The sequence below is a fragment of the Cygnus olor genome, chromosome 4 (genome assembly GCF_009769625.2).
Source record: "Cygnus olor isolate bCygOlo1 chromosome 4, bCygOlo1.pri.v2, whole genome shotgun sequence".
In the NCBI taxonomy this organism is placed as follows: Eukaryota; Metazoa; Chordata; class Aves; order Anseriformes; family Anatidae; genus Cygnus; species Cygnus olor.
Genome location: NC_049172.1, coordinates 11,024,283 through 11,044,673, shown reverse-complemented (window position 1 = coordinate 11,044,673; position 20,391 = coordinate 11,024,283). Strand labels below are relative to the sequence as shown.

Here is a 20,391-nt window from a genome sequence, read left to right as displayed (position 1 = left end):
TCATAATTTCATATAAAAACACTAGCTCATATGGATATATTTGACTTTAGGGAATACCAACAAAGATTAACATCAGACAAGATAAATAAACCATTACTTTTTTCACTGTCAAATCTGTAATTGGGCAAGAAGCTTCATTTTCTTACTGAAACACTGCTTTTAAATTGGTATTGGTATAATATATTAAGGTATTTCTGCAGTATTGTAAAATTCAGTAAATGGAAAAAAAAAAAAAATGGTATTACCAGGGAACTTAATGTTACTTTAATGAAAATTAAAGTATATGCACAATGCCATGACCAATTGATAGTCTTTACTTTGGGCAAGCAAAAGTGAATGAAAGGTCCCAAGCTTTGTCATAAAATATATCCTGAGTCCCCAGTATCTGCTGCTTTTAATGTGACTGTTTTCAAGCAGTCTTCTTACTGCAAGTACATATCTGATCTTTACTCCAGACAGTAAAACCCTATTGAAGATGAGAATTAGCTTGTTTTCATATTGACTAGTTTTTGAAACCTGTTGTGATGACACTGGCCCCGGTTTCTGTTTTCAGACTTCTTATCCCAAGTGTGCTAGAAACCAGTGTACAGATACTGAAGATACAAATACCCATTTGTCCAGCTTCACTCTTCCAGCCCTGCCTCTCAGCTCCTCCTAATTTGGCCATGACACATAACTAAAATTTAAGATTGTATAGCAGGTATTTACATATATGTATGTTACAAATGCCCAGATTACACATTCAGGAAGCTGATGTATGTATCTGCAGAGTATGATGATGCTTGTGCATCAGTCCAGAATTTCTCAGTCGACATCCTGTCCTTTGAATGCGTTGTGTGTTTCAGAAAGTCAAATCTTTTTAACTGAACTGATGTTGTTAGAGCAGCATCTTGTTCTCTGTTCTGGTACTGCTCTGTTTATTCTGGTGTATATTTTCTTACAGGGGAGTGAGGTAAGCTGAACGAATACAGGTCATCTTCATAGAATCATTAAGGTTGGGAAAGACCTTCAAGATCACCTGGTCCAACCATTCCCCCTACCACCAATGTCACCCACTAAACCATGCCCCTAAGCACCACATCTACCCTTTCCTTAAACACCCTCAGGGACAGGGACTCCACCAACCTCCCTGGGAAACCCATTCCAATGTCTGACTGCTCTTTCTGAGATGAAATCTCTCTTAATTTCTGATGTGAACCTCCCCTCGGGCAACTTGAGGCCATTCTCTCTGGTCCTATCACTAGTTATCTATGAGAAGAGGCTGACCCCCAGCTCCTCACAACTTCCTTTCAGGTGGTTGTAGAGAGCAATAAGGTCTCCCCTGGGCCTCCTCTTCTCCAGACTAAACAACCCCAGCTCCCTCAGCTGCTCCTCACAGGACTTGTGTTCCAGGCCCTTCACCAGCTTCGTAGCCCTTCTCTGGACACGCTCCAGGGCCTTGATGTCCTTCTTGTAGTGAGGGGCCCAAAGCTGAACACAGCGCTCGAGGTGCGGCCTCACCAGAGCAGAGTACAGGGGGACGATCACCTCCCCGGTCCTGCTGGCTACCCTATTCCTGACACAAGCCAGGATGCTGTTGGCTTTGGCCACCTGAGCACACTGCTGGCTAATGTTCAGGCGAGCATCGACCAACACTCCCAGGTCCTTTTCCTCTGCACAGCTTTCCAGCCACTCTGCCCCAAGCCTGTAGCACTGCATGGGGTTGTTGTGGCCAAAGTGCAGGCCCCGGCACTTGGCCATGATGAACCTCATCCCATTGGCTTCTGCCCATGTCACTGGGTCCCCGGGGATTTACAGAGCCTGTCTGGGAGCATGGGGGTGGAAGTGATACACACACGTGCAACCCATGCTGTTGTCCTGGCAGAACTCCACAGTGACAGCAGCAGCAGTACTGGAGCTTTGGCCATGATGGTATTTGAAAGACCAATGCTGTGAAATTGCACCCCGTCTGTGGTGAAATTTGCAGTGAGGATTCCAGTGGTTAAAAGTGTTGTGACTGCAGAATTTCTTCCTGTTGCATTCATTTTATCATACACTGATATTTAAAATTTGTAACAGTGGTTACATTTAATCCCAATTTACAGATGTATATTGTCACAATTTACAAAGAATTCCAGTGATGGAGTTTTGCTTCAAACTTAACGTACTGGTTTTCGTGTTTCCAAATACTGCAAATGAAACCTTAAACTCTCTCTTCTCTGAGGTACAGTCTCAGTTCATGATAGGAGTCAGATTTAGAGCTGCTTTCCTTGCCAAATGATAGAATAGATTCCCAGAGAAGAAGAGTAAACAAATTGTACTGGGCAGCAACCATCTGTACAGGGTAGGGCTGCTAAATGTGTAGCACATGTTGAGGGATGTAGATGCTGTGGGCAAGTGGATGAGAGCAGTTGCAATAGCTGCCTTGCTGCAGTGCTGGAGACTCTGGGGGACAGCACAGCAGTATGTTGTAATGCAGCGGGCGTGCTGGCAGAGCTGTGGGAGTGGTCTCAGTGCTTTGCAAATCCTGACTCTATTGATGTGGACATACTGTTTCTTTTCTGTAAATATTTCTGTTATAATTATTTTAAATGACGAAAAAAATTACATTGTACAGATAAGGTAGCATTTCAGGAACTGCAGGTACTTTTGAAGTCAACAGTTCATCTTGCTCCCTTCCCCCAAATAAGATGAAGTTTTTTGTGTACACTCTTATGGAGTGTGTTTTTTAAAGCTTTGTCTGAAGGCAATTAATGCTTTGCATTTGCAGTAATGTCAGATTTCCGTGGTTTATTAATCTCACAGTATGCTGGAATTTAAACAGTTTTCTTACAGTATTCTCCTTTGTGTTGCCATGTAGTTCTTAATAGGAAGGGAGAAAGATACAAACTTTAATGCTGGAAAAGAAATGAGTATTGAATGTCTCTGTCATTTTTTAACAGACTCTTCAGCTACCCAAGTCCTACAAAAAGAAGAAAATAAAAAATACTGTAAGAGCTGGAGAAGTCCCATAGTTCAGTAGTGTTTTCATTATTGTCATTATTCACTTGAACTGTTTAAAATCCTTTTGTAGTTTAAGTGCAGTGTATCAACAAATGGAGAGACATTCAGAGTGAACAACTACCTGCTTTCTGTAGGTTTTATAAATACCTGTTTACAGTCTGTTCACATGATACTGCAAATTTTGTACAGTGATGTAAGTCATGAAACATCAGTTATGTGTCCGAGTTGCTGGTTGAGGCTACAGTTTTCTTCCTGCTCCTAACCTCATGTCACTTCATGGCACTGTCTGAATATCAGGAACTGCTTTGTCTCTGAACAGAAGATACACCTGTGAAATGCTCCTAAGAACACAAACTGAAAACCCTACAACGTGAGCAAAGAAGGGGAAAAGGTTTTTTAGAGACATACTTATAAAAGGATATTTTGGAGACAGTGCAGACTCAGTAACTTTCTATTTCTGCATGAATTAATGAGCAGCAATTAGACCAGCAGAAGTGCTACAGAGAACACTGACCTTCTCCACTGTGTTTTCAAATATATTTTATCCATACTGTTTACAACTATTCTGTGTTCACATTCAAAATTTCTGTACTGCTACATATAGATGAAGCTTGGAATGATGGTTCGTTAGTTAAATGTGCCTTTGGCTGTTTTGTCAGGATGAATGTGATACTTAAATAGTCCTTAAGGGGGCTTCCACTCTACTCCAATGCTGCTTTTGAAGGCGTGCTTTTCATGTATACTGTGATAAAGCAGAAAGTAAGTATTTTTGTATATGTTAATGAGGAGACAACATATTAAGATTTAGGAATATGCCCCATTCATTTAATTGCAAAGAGAATAATCAAAGCCTGAGGTCAGAGTGCAGCTGAGAGGTAAAAAGCTAAGTCAGTTTCCAATTTTGAGAGTTCAGTATGAAATATATTGTCATAATGCTTAGAGAAAATATACGGAAACTTCAAACCTGTCATGTCTGTAACTCTCACTATTGGCTGCTTTGATTAGAAAGGTTAATAAAACTTCTGGGGTTTTCAGAGAAATTTAGACAGACTTAAATTATAACGTGGATATTGCCTCCTTTCTTGCTGCTTCTTTGCAGAAGTAAATGTGATGTGTATTTTTTTTTAATGTTTCTAATTTAATGGTTCTGGTGCATTCTCAAACCTGTCTTCCATCAGAGAAATTGGTGGTATGAGAGACTCTTTTCAAACCTATTTGTAGTTGCTTACACAAAAAAAAATCTTCTTAATTGCCTCACTGCATGTGGACAAGAGCTTAAGAAGCAGTGAAATATAAAAGATTCAAAATATAAAGATTCAAAATACAAAAGAAGCAAGTTATAAAAGCATTATGACTTATCAAAAGAGTAAAGATAGGATCTAAAAGCAAAAAAAAAAAAGTAAAAAAAAAAAAAAAAAAGAAGCTTGAAACCTCTTTGTGTTTTCTCCAAGTTAGGAGGAAAACTTTGGAAATGACAGTAGCATTTCATTGTTTTCCATCTCTGTCACTGTTTTGGCTTAACCCAGCTGGCAGCTAAGCACCACACAGCCATTTGCTCACTTCACCCCAGTGGGATGGGAGAGAGAACTGGCAAAAAAGGTAAAGCTCATGGGTTGAGATAAAGACAGTTTAATAGGACAGGAAAGGAAAATAATAATAATATAAGAATATACAAAACAAGTGATGCACAATGCAGATGCTCACCACCTGCTGACTGATGCCTAGCCAGACCATGAGCAGTGCCCTCCCTGCCATGGCCAACTCCCCCCCATATTAATTGTTGAGCATGACACTACATGGAATGGAATCTTCCTTTGGCCAGTTTGGGTCAGACTTGTTATATGGCAAATGCAGGTGTTTATGCACCTAGTATAAAGGGACTTTGCAGACATCGATGTGCCATGTCTGCAGTAAATGGAATTATTCCTTCTGTTTATTTTTTTTGTTTTGCTTTTTTTTAACAAACACTCCCCTGATTCCAGAACACAAAAGAAACTGAGGTTTAGAATTAGTTTTGATGCTATCTCTTTGTAGCATTATAGTTTGTCTAATTTTCCTTTGTGTTATTTTAAGCAGATGAACGTGACTAGCATACTGATTATCTAGTTTCTCAATTTCCAGCAACATTCTTTCTTGCTGAAGACATGCCAAATTATTCAAGAGCAGAATAAAACATTTCCCATATAGTTTCAGAATCATATTTTGTATGTCAGATGGACTTTGTTGGCATTCATCAAAGAACATTTCTGTATTGTTGCTCTGAATCTGTAGAGTTTTTTGATGTACCTCTTAAAAATATTACGTCTTTGTAGTAATGGCTTGTGTCTTTCTGGGTGAATGGGTTTTGGTATGGAATAGAAATCCCGCTCTCTTGATATAGAAGCAACATATTTATAGGTTTCTTAGGTCTCTAGAAGTCAGCAATCTATATAATCCTTTCTAGTTTTCAGGTATATTTTTGTAATGCTTGTAAAGAGTATACTCTTGTAACAAGAGGCTGTAAGAGTATGTGTGCAACCTGAACTGAGGGAACACTTCTGCCATTCCTAAGTAGAATTTCCATTTTAGGGATACAATTCAAATGTGTTAGCCTTTAAAATGCTTTCTATGGTTAAGGTGTGGTGTGTTTCCTTCTCTCACAGCACTTCCCATGTTCTACCTCAAGCCTTAACTGAGCTTCCTGCATGCCTGGTGTGTGAGATTTCACTCACTGTGCCAGTCTTTTCTGTCTTCCCCAAATGGGTCACCACAAACTGTAAGCCTTCTTTCTGGCAAGGAGGAAGTTTTTAACCTTCTTTGTTGGGTTAAAAACTATCTGGGTGGCCAGGCCTAAAGGCTTGAGATGAATAGAATTAAATTCAGTTGGAGGCCAGTCAAAAATTTTGGGAATAAAATTCAGGCTTTGAATGGGAAGTGAGCTTAAGTCTTAACTTTACCTGCTTCACTGTTTGGCCATGATGCTATGGACCAGGAGTAAAATTTTTTTTGTATCTAACATTAATATTTCTGGCATGACTTTGTTTTTTTCAATATCATTAACATCTTCACATGGTACTGCTTTTACAAACACAGTGCTTTACTTAAAAAGACTTCAGCAAAACAGTAGATGAAAAATCTCCTATCTAATTGTATTCCTCAGTGAAACTCTTCAACTTTTGTTGCTATCACTTGGACCTTTCACCTCTGTCTCAAGCAGAAATAACTGCAAGTCTTCTGCAGTGACTTACGTGAAAAAGTCATTATTATTTCATTCAGATGTTTTGATGCCAGATTTTAGATGTTGTTTGAGGTGCTGACATGAGCACTTTTGGTGAACTGCAGCAGCTGTTGTGCAGTTACTGCTCCTTAGCTAATGCTTTGAGACCAGCAGATTCTTTATATTTCATTAACATTTAATTAGCCCACAGTACCTATGCCTTACTAATGACAGATGGATACTGTGAACATCAGGACTAGCTAGCTTCTTAAAATGTATTATTTTAAAAATGTTTTGCTGTCTTTCTTCTTGCTTTCCTTGTAATAATTTGACATTATGATAGCTTTTATTTTATTTTGTTCAGCCTTTGGATGCTTAAACATAAAGAGGCAACTAAGTATCTTTGGGACATTTGAAATCACAGAATGTTATAAGTGTTCAGAAATTGGTTCTTCTTTAACATATTGTTTCAAGAAGACCTTTCCCAACGGATTATGATATGAACCTGTGGTGAATCTTTGAAATAACAGGGAATGCAATGACTTAGCCAGCCATTTTAAATTTTTTTTCCAAACACAAGGTTATTCTTGAAGTACTAGAAGGCAAATCTGACCAAAGATTTGTTTGAAAGAGCATTTTAATTATGTCAGCAATCCTCTTACAGCATGAGTAACGTTCATGCTGCTGGAAGAGTGATTTTTGTTATTATTATTGTTATTTAAATTGACGCCATAACAAATAATAATGTTGTCCCTTTTGCTTCTTGTGGTATTGTGTTAAAATATGGAAAATTGCTATAGTATAGAATGTGGAAATCTTTCAGCCCCCTGAAAGGGGAAGGAATACATCTGAATATACTCCAAATTTTTTGTTTGTTTGCTTTTGCATGCAAAAATGGTATTTGTTTCTTTGTAAGACTCTGAGGTATTCTCTTACCTACTAAAATACCATTATGCGAACTGATGACTGCATACCCCTAGGGATATTGCAACATTAAAACTCTGTTTTTGTGAAATTAATCTCTGTAAAGTTGGATAGTAAACATAGGCAGCATAGCTGTTGAAGAAAATCTGTTGACTTCAGCAATTGCATATGCCATTTTGGTGCTGCCAAATATGATCGTAGCTCAAAGGTATTATTTACATATAAAAATATATGACTTCGTGCCAAAACCTCAACTAATTCCATATTTGTGTACATTCATTTTTGGTAACCACAGTTTGATGGGTCCACTATTTTTATTTGCAATTAGCAGATAAAATTGGATGGTGGAATTCATTTCTCATGGTTTGATTTGTAAATTTAAAAATAGTATAGTTTTAGGTGATGAAAAAAATATCAGCTTCTACTCTGTCAGTTACTGCCATCTGATTAATAGCATATGAGAATGTAGGAGTGAAACTAGACCAGCGAGCACAATTTTACTAGTCATTAGTATTGTGATACTAGGTGAAAATACAGGAATACTTGTGTCTCTGACAGAACCTTTGTTTTCAGGTACTCAGAATAAAAGGCATTATGCTAATGTGTGCAACATTACAAAACTTAATCAAACTATTTATATTCAAAGCTTTCTAAGATAATATCATATGTCACAACAAATTGGTGTCATTGGGCATGAACCAAAAAAATGATAGTACAATGCTTTTGAAACAACTACACAAAATTATACAACTCTCTTAAAAAGTAAAACACTTTTTTTCAGATATTTCTTTATCACCATATTAAATCTCCTTTCTGACAACTAAAAGGAAATTACCATGATTTAGGGAGTGAATCTTTATCAGTAGTTGACAGGCAGAAAAAAATGATAAGGCCATGTAAACAGTTATTTATAATAGTATTTAGCTGGAATGTGGCAATCACGCAGTATTTGATTTATGCAATTTTTCAGAGCAGTAGAAATACCTTCTGCAGTCCATCAGGCACTTTTTATGAGTCTGTTATTGAAGCATGAAAGTTTTCCTGCTCATTGCAGAAAGAACAAGATAAATGCAAAACTGGATACAGTTGCATAGGAGATAATGCAATTACAATTTCTTGTCCTGCTTATAGCTTATAAATGATAATTCCTTATAAAGTCAAACTGATATTTAACCATTCTGGCTTCCTTTTTTTTTTTTTTCTTTTTCTTCTTACCCCCTTCCTTTTTCCTAAAGTGCACACAGTGGCCAGACTGCCTGTAGAACTGAGTCTATTACAACAGATGGGAGCTTGGCACAGCTGTTGAAGATTTACCTGTTAGAAATGGAGTGGTGGAATTCTTTCTCTTTTCCTTCTTTTTTTGTTTTCCTACTGTCCCATTCCACTCAAGGAATTCCTCATCCTGACACTAGATGCTTTTATTTAACAGGTGTTTCATATAGAGAAAGGAATGTCCTATCCCTGTCATGTGTTATTGAGGAACATTTTTAATTTTTTTTTAAGTATGAAACTGCTCTGTGCCATGTTTTGTTGATTTCTGGCCAGGAAAAATTGAAAAGCCAAAATGCAAGAAGGGAGGTGGTTTTTTTTTTTTTTTTTTTCTGGTGTTTCTGGTGCTTACTGAGACAGAAAGCACCAGCATGAGTCTTAAAATAAAAAATCATCTTATGTTGGATTTTTTTTAGCTTTAAAAAGGTGTAAGTAAGCAGCTGAAGTTTTAGAAATTCAGCTGAACAATATGTGATGCTTTTGGATCTCTTATTTTCTCCTTCTTCCTAATTTTCAGTTGACCATACAAAACTAATGTTCTGACAGTGCTACTTTTTTTCAGCTAGTGTGTAAAAGTGATTCATTTAACAGTTATTCAGTCAAAAATGGGTGGAACATTAAAACCTTCAGCAACTCTGGGTGGCTGTGTTGGAGTCTGACCTCTGGCAGTGTTAGTCTGGAATGCCAGTGAATGCATTCCCTGGGGGGATTCTCTACCAGAAAAAATGTTTTGATATCAATAAAACATGCAAATTCAAATCCTATAACGATGTGACTATCCATGAGTTGAGGAGATGATACCAAGCTATTTTAGCTGAGGAGCTGTCCTGATCAGGATTCTTATAAATTATTTGCTGAATATTGAAGAGAAAGGTTGCTCATTCAATAATCATAGTCTAAGATGACTTATAATGAATTAGATTTCTTGTTGACAAACCTATGTTTTCTTTTTTTTTTTTCCCAGCAAGTTTACACCCTCTACCAACTCCTTTTGTCTGTGACCAATGCCTTACAAACTGATAGTGAATTAATAAAATGCTGCTCAAAAGTGCTCACTGAAAAGGACAGCCTTTGCTACAAGAATTGCATTCTTAAAAAAACTGGGGCCTTAGGTCAATATTATTGTGCCTTACAAGAAGCAATAGCATCCTAAAAAACAACTATTATTGTCACATGAAAGGTATAGGAGAATATTGTATTTGACCTTTGCTTCTGCATGCAGCTCTCTAGTAAGTGTGGTCACTCTTGCTGTGGGTTTCTTTTCTTTTCTCTCTCTCCCCCCTCTCTCCCCTCTCTTCTCTCTTTTCAAGATTTTGTCTTCTGTGCTAGTGCAGTTGATGATTTTACAGTGCCTTCCATAGCAAGCACCAGTTAATCATAAGGTGCTTAGATTTAGAGTCAGATTTTTATTATTATTTTTAAGTCTTTTAGTATAGAACTTTAATAGGAGTTTCAGTGCTTTAAGGAAGGAATGTTAACTAGCCTACTAGCTGAGCTTCCTCATTATATTGCCAATATACTTAGCTGCTCAGATGAAATGAATAATTTTTTGCTGTGGCTGGATTAGCTCTACAGAAGCACTGTAAGCATCCAGTTAGGTAATTCTGCCTGAACTGTTTTTAATACATCCGTTTCAATACCAGTTTAATGCGGTTTTCTATGATGTTGCCATCATACATAAAATGGCACATGTTTTAACAATTTTGTTTAAATTCATTCTGAGCTCGCTATGTGTTAGGTTGTATACGTATATGTAACCAATGATTCGTGGAGGTGTACTTCTCTGTTGCATGATATGCATCAGTTATTTGAATAATTAGGTAGAGGCACTGAATGTAGACTATGAAATAGAAATACTCAAGTGGAAATTCTAATCTGCCACAATAATTTAAAGAAAAGGGTCATCATCTCCTCCTATAAATCTTCAACAGTCTGTTATCTTGCAAAAACACAATAGCATAAAATTTAGCTCAGTTAAAATAGATGTGCTTTTCTAATATCCTGGATTTTATCTGCTATAGGAAAAGGCATTTCATAAATCTAAAACAAACAAACATTTAATAAAGGAGAGGAATTTCTGCAGCAAAGCATAGATTTTTAAGGGGGGGGGGGATGGGGGGGGTAAAAGAGATCTAGAAACTATGAAATGAGTTGAGAAGGTTCTAAATGCATTGGCATTACCAGTGGAGAACTCTTTAGTATGCATAAAGGTAACTAGAGAAAACTATAATAAATCTTCTTCTCTCCCCCCACCACAATGTGTTTCCTGCCTCTTGGCTCATCTGGGAGTCAGCAGTTTGAGATTTTTCTAGAGTTTTATATTTTTCTTTCAAGGCTCAATCACACATTTTGGCTTTAGCAGCCATAACTTAGAAAACAGAGCAATTTGGACCAGTGGAGCAAACTTATCCTATCTGAATAAAAATCCAGAACTCTCTTACATATTTTGGTTTGGTCCCCGTGTGGAGTTTCACTTCCATATTGGGTAAGAGCCCTGTGCTGGAGGAAATATCCCGGTGTTTGTCATCAACTATGAATTAAATCTGTAGCTGTATTTTTTCCTTTTTTTCCATATTTCTAGATTACATCTTGTGCCCTGTAATGTTAAAGGTCATATGGACTAAAGATAGAGGGAAGTGTTTGTCATTTCTTACATTTTAGCATATTATTGCCAATTTATCATGTCACTTGGCATCATATGACAGGATGATGAAGATCAAACACTACTTGTCAGAGTCATATGATAAACCAATGCTAAATTATTGAGTCTTGGTTGACAGTAGTGCAGAAAGTCTTTGAGTCACAAATTGCAAAACCTATGGGTGTTAAAAGAAGTCATTAGTTACCAAGCAAAACTGTGAAATAAATTGTTATAGCTACTCTGCTGGCTTATGTGACATGTTGATTTACTTTTCTGTTTGCCTTTTTTTTTTTTCCCTCTGTTTATTTAAAATAAAAATGTATTTCATTTGTCAGTATTTTACAATTCTCAGATGAGCATAGTTATCTTGCTAATAACAGCATGATTGCTTTTTAAGGTTCATATGGCTACAATTTCTGGCTAATGAGCAAGAGTCATGATATAAGGACCTAAGTTAATAAATTACAGCATTTACAGGTGTGAGGCAGAATCTAGGTTTGCCTTTCATTGACTTCACCATCATGAGCTAGGTAAGGTTTCCTGTGTCTGCTTGAGACTGCTAAGCAATGTCCATTTTAGACATGGATTTATGGATTTTTAGAGTTGTTTTTCTGGTACTTGGGTACTTGTTGCCATATAATGTGGTAAATTTTGCTTTCCGTGAGCTGCACTACTTATTCACTCTTTTTGTTGAGCATTCTTCCTATTAAATTCACTTGAAAGGAGATTTAGAAGCAAAGACTACATTGTGTGCAAAGAAAAGCAAAGGGAATCCCATTTTTCTTCTGTTTCTTTCTTTGTTTTTCTTTTTTTTCTCTTTTTTTTTTTTGTGTGTATGGTCATGGAAGATTTTACGATAATTCCCTAGCAGCAGTTCCTTGGAATCAGTGGTGGCTCTGTCCTTGATACCAGCGGGAGCATTAGTAAGCTTATTGCAAGAATTTCCAGCAAAACCTGGTCATTTTAAAACGTAATTTATATCCCCAAATATTTCAGGTCTAAGGCATGTCAGATATGTTTTTCAGTTCAGCCTGCTTTTTTTTTTTTGTCACTGTTCTGAAACTATGGATTCACTTGCAATTATTTTTGCAGTACTATGGCTTTATTATTTTCCTGTTGCTCACGTCAGAGGGAAACAGGACTATTTTTGCAACCAAGCAATATTTTGAGTGTATAAATGAATCAATTATTTGGCACTGAAATTATTGTCTTATTTTAGACAATTATATGGGATTATTGTGGTGTTTATATATGGTATATTTGTTCTTATTAACCAACATATTAATCAGTATATTTCAGTTAATATTCACTATCAGTAATCAGTACAGAATCATCTAGGTTGGAAGAGACCTCCAAGATCATCTAGTCCAACCTCTGACCTAACACTAACAAGTCCTCCACTAAACCATATCACTAAGCTCTAAATCTAAACATCTTTTAAAGACCTCCAGGGATGGTGATTGAACCACTTCCCTGGGCAGCCTATTCCAATGCCTCACAACCCTTTCAGTAAAGAAGTTCTTCCTAATATCCAACCTAAACCTCCCCTGGCACAACTTTAGCCCATTCCCCCTTGTCCTGTCACCAGGCACATGGGAGAATAGACCAACCCCCACCTCTCTACAGCCTCCTTTAAGGTACCTGTAGAGTGCGATAAGGTCTCCCCTGAGCCTCCTCTTCTCCAGGCTGAACAACCCCAGCTCCCTCAGCTGCTCCTCCTAAGACTTGTTCTCCAGACTCCTCACCAGCTTCGTTGCCCTTCTCTGGACTCTCTCGAGCACCTCCATGTCCTTCTTGTAGCAAGGGGCCCAAAACTGAACACAGTACTTGAGGTGTGGCCTCACCAGAGCTGAGTACAGGGGAACAATCACCTCCCTAGCCCTGCTGGCCACACTGCTTCTTATGCAAACCAGGATGCTGTTGACCTTCTTGGCCACCTGAGCACACTGCTGGCTCATATTCAGCCAACTATCAACCAATACTCCCAGGTCCTCCTCTGCCAGGCAGCTTTCTAACCACTCATCTCCCAGCCTGTAGCAGTGCTTGGAGTTGTTGTGCCCCAGGTGCAGGACCCGACACTTGGCCATGTTGAACTTCATACAGTTGGCCTCAGCCCATCGGTCCAGCCTGTCCAGATCCTCCTGCAGAGCCTTCCTACCCTCGAGCAGACTGACACATGCACCGAACTTGGTGTCATCTGCAAACTTACTGAGGGTGCACTCGATCCCCTCATCCAGATCATCAATAAAGATATTAAAGAGCAGCCAAGTTTCTTGAGGAGCAAGCCAAGAGCAGCCAGTTTCTTGAGGAGAATGCTGTGGGAAACAGTGTCAAAAGCCTTACTGAAGTCAAGGTAGTCCAATTCCACAGCCTTTCCCTCACCCACCAAGCGTGTTGCTTTGTCACAGAAGGAGATCAGGTTAGTTAAGCAGGACCTGCCTTTCATAAACCCATGTTTACTGGGCCTGATCGCCTGGTTGCCCTGTAAGTGCTGCATGATGCTACTCAAGATAATCTGCTCCATGAGCTTTCCTGGCACTGAGGTCAAACTGACAGGCCTATAGTTTCCTGGGTCTACCTGCTGGCCCTTCTTGTAGATGGGTGTCATGTTTGTTAGCCACCAGTTGACTGGGATGGCCAGGAAAGCCTGATAGCCAGGACTGCTGATAAATGATGGAAAGCAGCTTGGCCAGCTCTTCTGCCAGTTCTCTCAGCACCCTCAGGTGGATCCCATCTGGCCCCATCGACTTGCATACATCTAAGTGCTGTAGCAGGTTGCCAACCATTTTCTCGTGGATTGTGAGGGCCACATTCTGCTCCCCATCCCCTTCCACCAGCTCAGGTTACTGGGTATCTAGAGAACAACTGGTCTTGCTGCTGAAGACTAAGGCAAAGAAGGCATTAAGCACCTCAGCCTTTTCCTCATCTCTTGTCACTAAGTTTCCTGCCTGCATCCAGTAAAGGATGGAGATTCTCCTTAGTCCTCCTTTTTGTGTTAATGTATTTATAAAAAAAAATTTCTGTTATCTTTAACAGCAGTAGCCAGATTGAGCTCCAGATGAGCTTTGGCCTTTCTAATTTTGTCCCTACACATCCTTACAACATCCTTATAGTCCTCCTGAGTGGCCTGCCCTCTTTTCCAAAGATCATAAACCCTCTTTTTTTTCTTAAGCTCTAGCCATAACTCTCTGTTCAGCCAGGCCGGTGGTCTTCCACACTGGCTCATCTTTGGAATGTAAGGTAATGAATGGTTATCCCATAATTTTGATCTATTTTTATGTGCTTGGACTGTAGAAATTACGAGACACAAGGAAATAAGGAAGAAGAAAAGAGAGAAATGGCATGGTGAGCAGCATATGAATATTATATGAATATATGAACATAATCAGTATATGAATTATAATAACTAAGTGTACGAATAATTATCCCTGGGGTCAGTCATAGAACAATTTAGGTGGGAAGGGATCTCTGGAGCTCTGTACTCCAACCCTTTGCTCTGCGCAGGTCCAGTTGGAGCCTTGTCCATTTGAGTTGTGATTATCTCCAAAGATGGAGGTCTGACAGCCTGTCTAAGGCCCTCTTCTAGTGTTCGACCACTTCCACAAGACTTTTTCCATATCTAATTAGAATATTATCTTCTGCGTCTGCATGTTGCTATGTGTTCTGTATTCTCTGCACTTGGCATTAGGTAGTTTTAGAGAGTAATAAGACTCTATTTCTAAGGCTGAAGAAACCCTGTTCTCTCAGCTTCTCCTGATGAGGCCATCTAGTGCATTAATTTCAGTAGATCTATGTCTTTCTTACAGCAGCAGGCCAAAATTAGGCATAGTATCACAGTGGTGGTCTTACTAGTGCCAAACAGAGTTCGAATCATTTCCACCAACCTGCTGGCTGCACTATTTCAGCCTAGTATGTAGTTGGCCATCTTCATCGCCGCTGGGCATGATCTGACTCATGTTCACTTGCTGTCCACCAGGACCCTGAAGTCCCTTTCTGGAAAGCTGCTAGTCACTGCCCACTGTATTGGTACATAGCAAAATTGCATCAGGACAGGAAAACAGCTGTATTCTCATTTCCTTCTGCTGGCTTGCACTCATTTTTGCAAAATGAATGGTGAAGCATGTTCTACTGGTTTAGATGCTTAAATACAGTAAACAGAATATGAGTTGCAACTGTAGGCTGTAACTGTACTATAGTAGCTGTGGATTGTAGTCTAACGATTTTGTATGTCTCTGCCATCTGATTTAGTCACTATAAATGGAAAAGATTTGAGACGTTCTTCTGTGTTGAGGATTTCACATGGGTTACTTAGGGGTTCCTGTTCTGAGTCTGGTCTACTGTTAGGCAACTTCTTTTTCTCCACCCACTTTATAATAACTTCAGGTGCCCGAGGCCTGTGGTTTCTGCCCCAGGAGCTGGGTTCTCAGCATCTGTTACCACGTTCAGTGTCACAACCTTTAAGTGTCTTCTGGATCTCACCACAAGTGGCTGGATCACTCTGCATAATTTACTTGACACATTTAGCTTGTTTTTTCTTGCTTCATGTTTGTGAAGAGAGTACATCTTAAATGAGCTATCTGAAGAGCATCAAAGAATGGTTTTGTCAGGTGTTTTTAGAATCACAGGCTTAATTGTAGGAAATTAACACCCTGGGTTCAAAATGTGTGCTGTTTTGCCCAGTTGTCCTTACTCCTTTCATTGCTGCTTGTATTTCTTTTACTGCACTAATGTATCTTCTGTGCTTGCAGGTTGAAAACCACAAACTAGTACAGCATATTTTAAAGAGTAAATTATTTTTTTTCTCTCTAGTAAGACAGGTTAGTGCCCAAGCTCCTCACAAAAAAAATGTTTTAATGTCACCTCCTTGTTTCAAAATGTGGTCTGGATATTTCATCCTTTGCTCTTTATAGTTATGTCACTATGCAAGTGCATATGTATAGCTATCCAAGGAAAAAAAATATTCAAAAAACAGGTGTCATTGCTAGTGGAAAATAAGTCAGAGCTGACTGGCAGACTAATAACCTGATGTGACAAGAATTACTGTACTTTTTAGATACTGACAAACTATATTGAATCCCCACTTACATGAATAAACTTTGACTACCTTAGATGAGGTTTGCATTGTGTTTGTTTTTTTTTCTTAGATTCTTTTTACAGTTATGGTGTCTCATAATTTGTGTATAAATATACATACATATATAAAAGTTCCAAGGTTATAATTATAATGCGATAAAGTGAGATTTCATAGACTCCTTATTAAACCCTATAATTGGGGGGAAATTATAGTGTTTGCTATTAAATATTAAAATATTGAGTCTCAGATGATTTTTCATGGGGAGTCTTTTGTTTCTTTATTTTTGGTTTTGAATACAAGCACGATGTAATAACAGATCCATACCAGGAGCCAATTCATTTTCCATCACTAACGAGACATGAAATATAAGGGGATGTCCAAGATCCATTTGGGATGGGGGTTGGAAGAAAAAGCAGAGAGATTCTGTTGTATAAATGGAAAGGGAAGGTTGAGAAGAGGGTAGTGCTAAGGTAGTTTGTTTTTAAAAAAAAAAAAAAAAAATCAAAAAATGTATGAACAGTTACTGTTTCCTGTATCCTCCAAAACCTAACATAAGAATTTTGGAGAAAACCTGAATGGTAACCAGTCTGGATATAGTCACTATGTCAGCTACAGCATGTATTTGCTCAATTTTTATGATTTATTTCCATGTTTGATTGGAGATGAAATGTATCGCTGTGGGCAGTCTGAAAAAAAAATCTGTGCTTTGAAGAACTTAATTTAGTAGATCTGAAGATCTACTGCAGGCAAAATTTTAAGCTGGCAAATGGGCAAAATATCCAACCTCGTGGGAGGCTGAACTGTATTCAAATCAGCTTTCTCTGTTCAAAAAAACAGCTTGTATTTTGTGCTGTAGCTTTTCTAAAAAAAAAAAAAAAAAAGCTGTTTAATAATGCTATCTAACAGGTTTTTTAGGAACAACGGAATTTGTGAAGTTAATGTTATGCTGTGACAGCTCTTACCAGTACTTGGCGTTAAGTGAAATAGATCTTTGGAAGAGCAGCGTTTAAAAAGGGGTAGCTGTTGAGCATGTCTTGATGAACGAGTACTCTAGGTAACGCAGACTGTTTATGATAGTAAGGTTGCTTGTTATATAGTGTTAGTGAAAATGATATTTCATTCATAGATCTTTTTCTCGTTCATCTTAGTTTGGCTTCAGATGTACATTACATGCAGGTATTGTATGTGAAACCCTTGTTTGTTATTACTAGCCTAATTTTGTGTTCTTTGTATTTCGTAGCATTTTAGTATTTAGTAGCATTTTCTGGCAAAAAGAGAATCGCTTGCTTGCAAACTCAATTACAGACAATTCGAATGTAAAAATCTCTTTCAAAAAGTTGATGTAAAAATCGTATAGTTCCCTAAAATGATTTTAAAATAAATGATAAAGTATATTTTACAATTGCTAAAGGTAATGTTTTCAGAAATGCCTGAAAGTAAAAGAAACAACAAATTAGTCTACTTAAAATACTTGAGCTGTTTCATACCAGCTTTGGTTTCTTTGCACACGACAAAGTACACAGTGCAGACATATACTAGATCCTAAATCATTCTTATAGTTAAGTAAGACACTTTAGGGCATATGGTTAGAGTGCATACTTCATTGTATGTGTGTTACGGGGAATGGGAGGTTGCAAAAGCAGCCGAGCTTCTAGGTGTGAGTAAATGTCATCACTACTCTACTGAAGTACTTCTGGAAATGGCAGAATATACTCCCCATCTTCAAAGTTTTACAAGTTTGTCTGGTCATTCTTACTGAAATTTCATGGAATTTAGATCCATTAAAAAAGCATATTTTTAAAGATTAGCACTTTTAAAATACTGTCTTTTCTCAGTGTGAGCAAGGAGTTAGGATGACTTTTTGGATTTTGACCTTAGAGCAGTCTTCTTTAGGCACCAATGTATTTAAAAGTTTCCCCTATGCGTCAGGAGACTTAATCAGCTAGTCTCTCAACCACTTGTCAAATTGTTCTCTTGAATGGTATGTGTTTGCAGGTGTCTATCACTGTGCTCTACATTACTTGAAGTGCTTTTGTCTTGATTTGACAAATAAAAACGCGTAGGGTGGAAGGAAGGATGTATTCAGCAGAGCACTTTGGTTTATGAAATCATTCTCTCAGTGGACAGTTCATGGGAACAGGACTGCAGCAAGCTGTGGGTGTACATATTTGTGAGGCATTTTTGTTGAATGATTTGAGTGATTCTTTCATGTGACAGCAAGATGCCTGTATATAAGCCCTAAAGAAGGCTCAGTGCTTCAGAACTGTACAATGATTACCTGCTGCACCAGAAATCTGTCATTGCTAAAGGACAGGTTTCAGGAAAGATCATGATGCAAAGTAGATATTATTAAGCATTCTTTTCAGTGAATGCCTCTGTTATATATTAGATTTGAAAATAAGAAAAATTCCTGAAAAAAGGATAGGTAGTATAGTGTCTGGGCTTTTTTTTTTCCCTCTTTTATATGTAATGACACAATTGAAGACAAGCTGTCAGATCACAGTCGATTCTCTGAAATATTCTGTAGCTTAGACGAAAACAAGAGTCTTCACACAGCAGGAAGAAAGTGTGAAGTGCATTTACGCCCGTCAAGCTTATAGACATTGTACTTTCTTATACATTTTCTTCCTCTCCTCTCATCCTCGCCCCCAGCCCCCTCCACTTCTAACAATTGCATCAATGATAGGAAAGCTATCAAGTTAAGCTTCATGCTTCCATAATGAAGTTGTTTTGATGCAAATAGGGTCCAATTGCTTTAGTTTCTCATCTGTGACAATCTTTAGTAACAAACCTGATAAATCAAATTGAAGCTGGAAAGCAACTGTGTAAAGCAAGATAAAGAAGTTGATTTCCTTCTTCTGTAGTTACATTGAGGGATTTTTTTTCCCCATAATTAAAAGGAAAATTATAAAGTTTAGGGTAACATTTTTAGAGGAACAGCTTTCTGTAACTGTAACTCTCTGAAATGAAATCCGAAATGCTTCAGGATTGCCAGCTGTGCTCAGACCCTTTGAAAGAAGCACCGATGACTGGACAGACTCAGAATCACAGCCGGTTCAAGCCCCAGATAGCTCAGGACCATGGCTTTGGAAGATCTCCAAGAAGAGAGACTCTACAACCTCTCAGGACAAACTGTCCTAGTGCTTAGTCACCTGCACAGTGAAGAAGTGCTTCCTGAACAGCATTGTGATGAACAGTTTGTCACTCTGGATGGAAACTAAGTCCTAAATTGTGGTTCTAGCAAAATCAGTCAGTTGAGCCACAGAGAGAGGTGCAGCCTTGAGGGACAGTCTGGGAACATGGGGAAAATACCTGCTAGTTGGGACGATCAGATCCTTTACCAGTGGTATAACACTCACTTTCTAGAATAATTTTTGATGCACCTGTGGGATTATCATTCCTGAAAAAGATGGTTTTAACAACATCTAGAAAGGCAGTAAACTTCACCATAGGCATTCCTGCGTAACTGTTGGCACAGTTCTAACATGGAGCTTCCAAATGTTTCTCCTCCAGCACAAGACAGCTTCACACCTGTCTAAATCTATGCTTTCATTTTTCATAGTTGAGTTTGTGTAGTGTTTTGTTTTTACCCAGGAGACTGTAATGGGCTAAGGAGTATCATTTTACACTTTTTTTTTAGAGAATACAAATGTTGGCTTTTGTATATACAGGTCACCAGTGTTAATTTAATGCTGAATTGCTGGCTGACTCTTGGCAATTAGAAGTTTCAGGTAGAGAATAGGTGTGGAAAATCCAGTCATCAATGAAAATAAACATTTCAAGACCTTAGTGGGTGGCATTTCTTAATTAGGTTGAAGAAAAAGCCTGAGAATCCCAGAGTAAATAGGTTCTGTCACTTTATATCGCCAATCACACAATGTTAAAGTGTATGTCAGTAGCATTATGGACCTTCACACCACTAAATGAGTTTGTTTATTGAGCATGGAAGGAAATGTTCCTGTGCCTTGCCAGTGGTGTTCAAATTTATGCTTTTCAGCCTGCAGGATTCCCCACGCAGATGAAGAATTTTCACCAAAGTTGGTGTCATAACTGGGCACAGGCTGGCCCAATGCTTAGAGTTGTTTTCCAGTAAAAGGCTTTCCAACATTCGGAAAAGGGAGGAATCAGTTTTTCTTAAATCTTTGTCCCAATTAAATTCAAGAAACTTGGGATTTTACTTTCTCTCTGACAACATTAACATCATTTATTATTATTTAATCCTTACCAGTTCTTAAAGCAAAAACAACTGGATAAAGAACTTGGTAAAGACAGATGCAAAGGGGCTTGCATTATTATTGAGACTGA

General features: G+C 38.2%; 1 protein-coding gene and 1 long non-coding RNA gene across 5 annotated transcripts in view; both read left to right on the top strand.

Annotated features, from left to right (window-relative positions):
- The window catches only part of CCSER1 (coiled-coil serine rich protein 1), a 672,229-nt gene that overhangs the window by 197,578 nt on the left and 454,260 nt on the right, over positions 1-20,391 (top strand). The gene's annotated exons all lie outside the window — the stretch shown is intronic.
- On the top strand, positions 1,602-13,174 carry LOC121069458. The gene is made up of 3 exons (XR_005819435.1): positions 1,602-1,771; positions 2,931-2,938; positions 13,139-13,174. It is a non-coding gene; the product is annotated as an uncharacterized LOC121069458 (long non-coding RNA).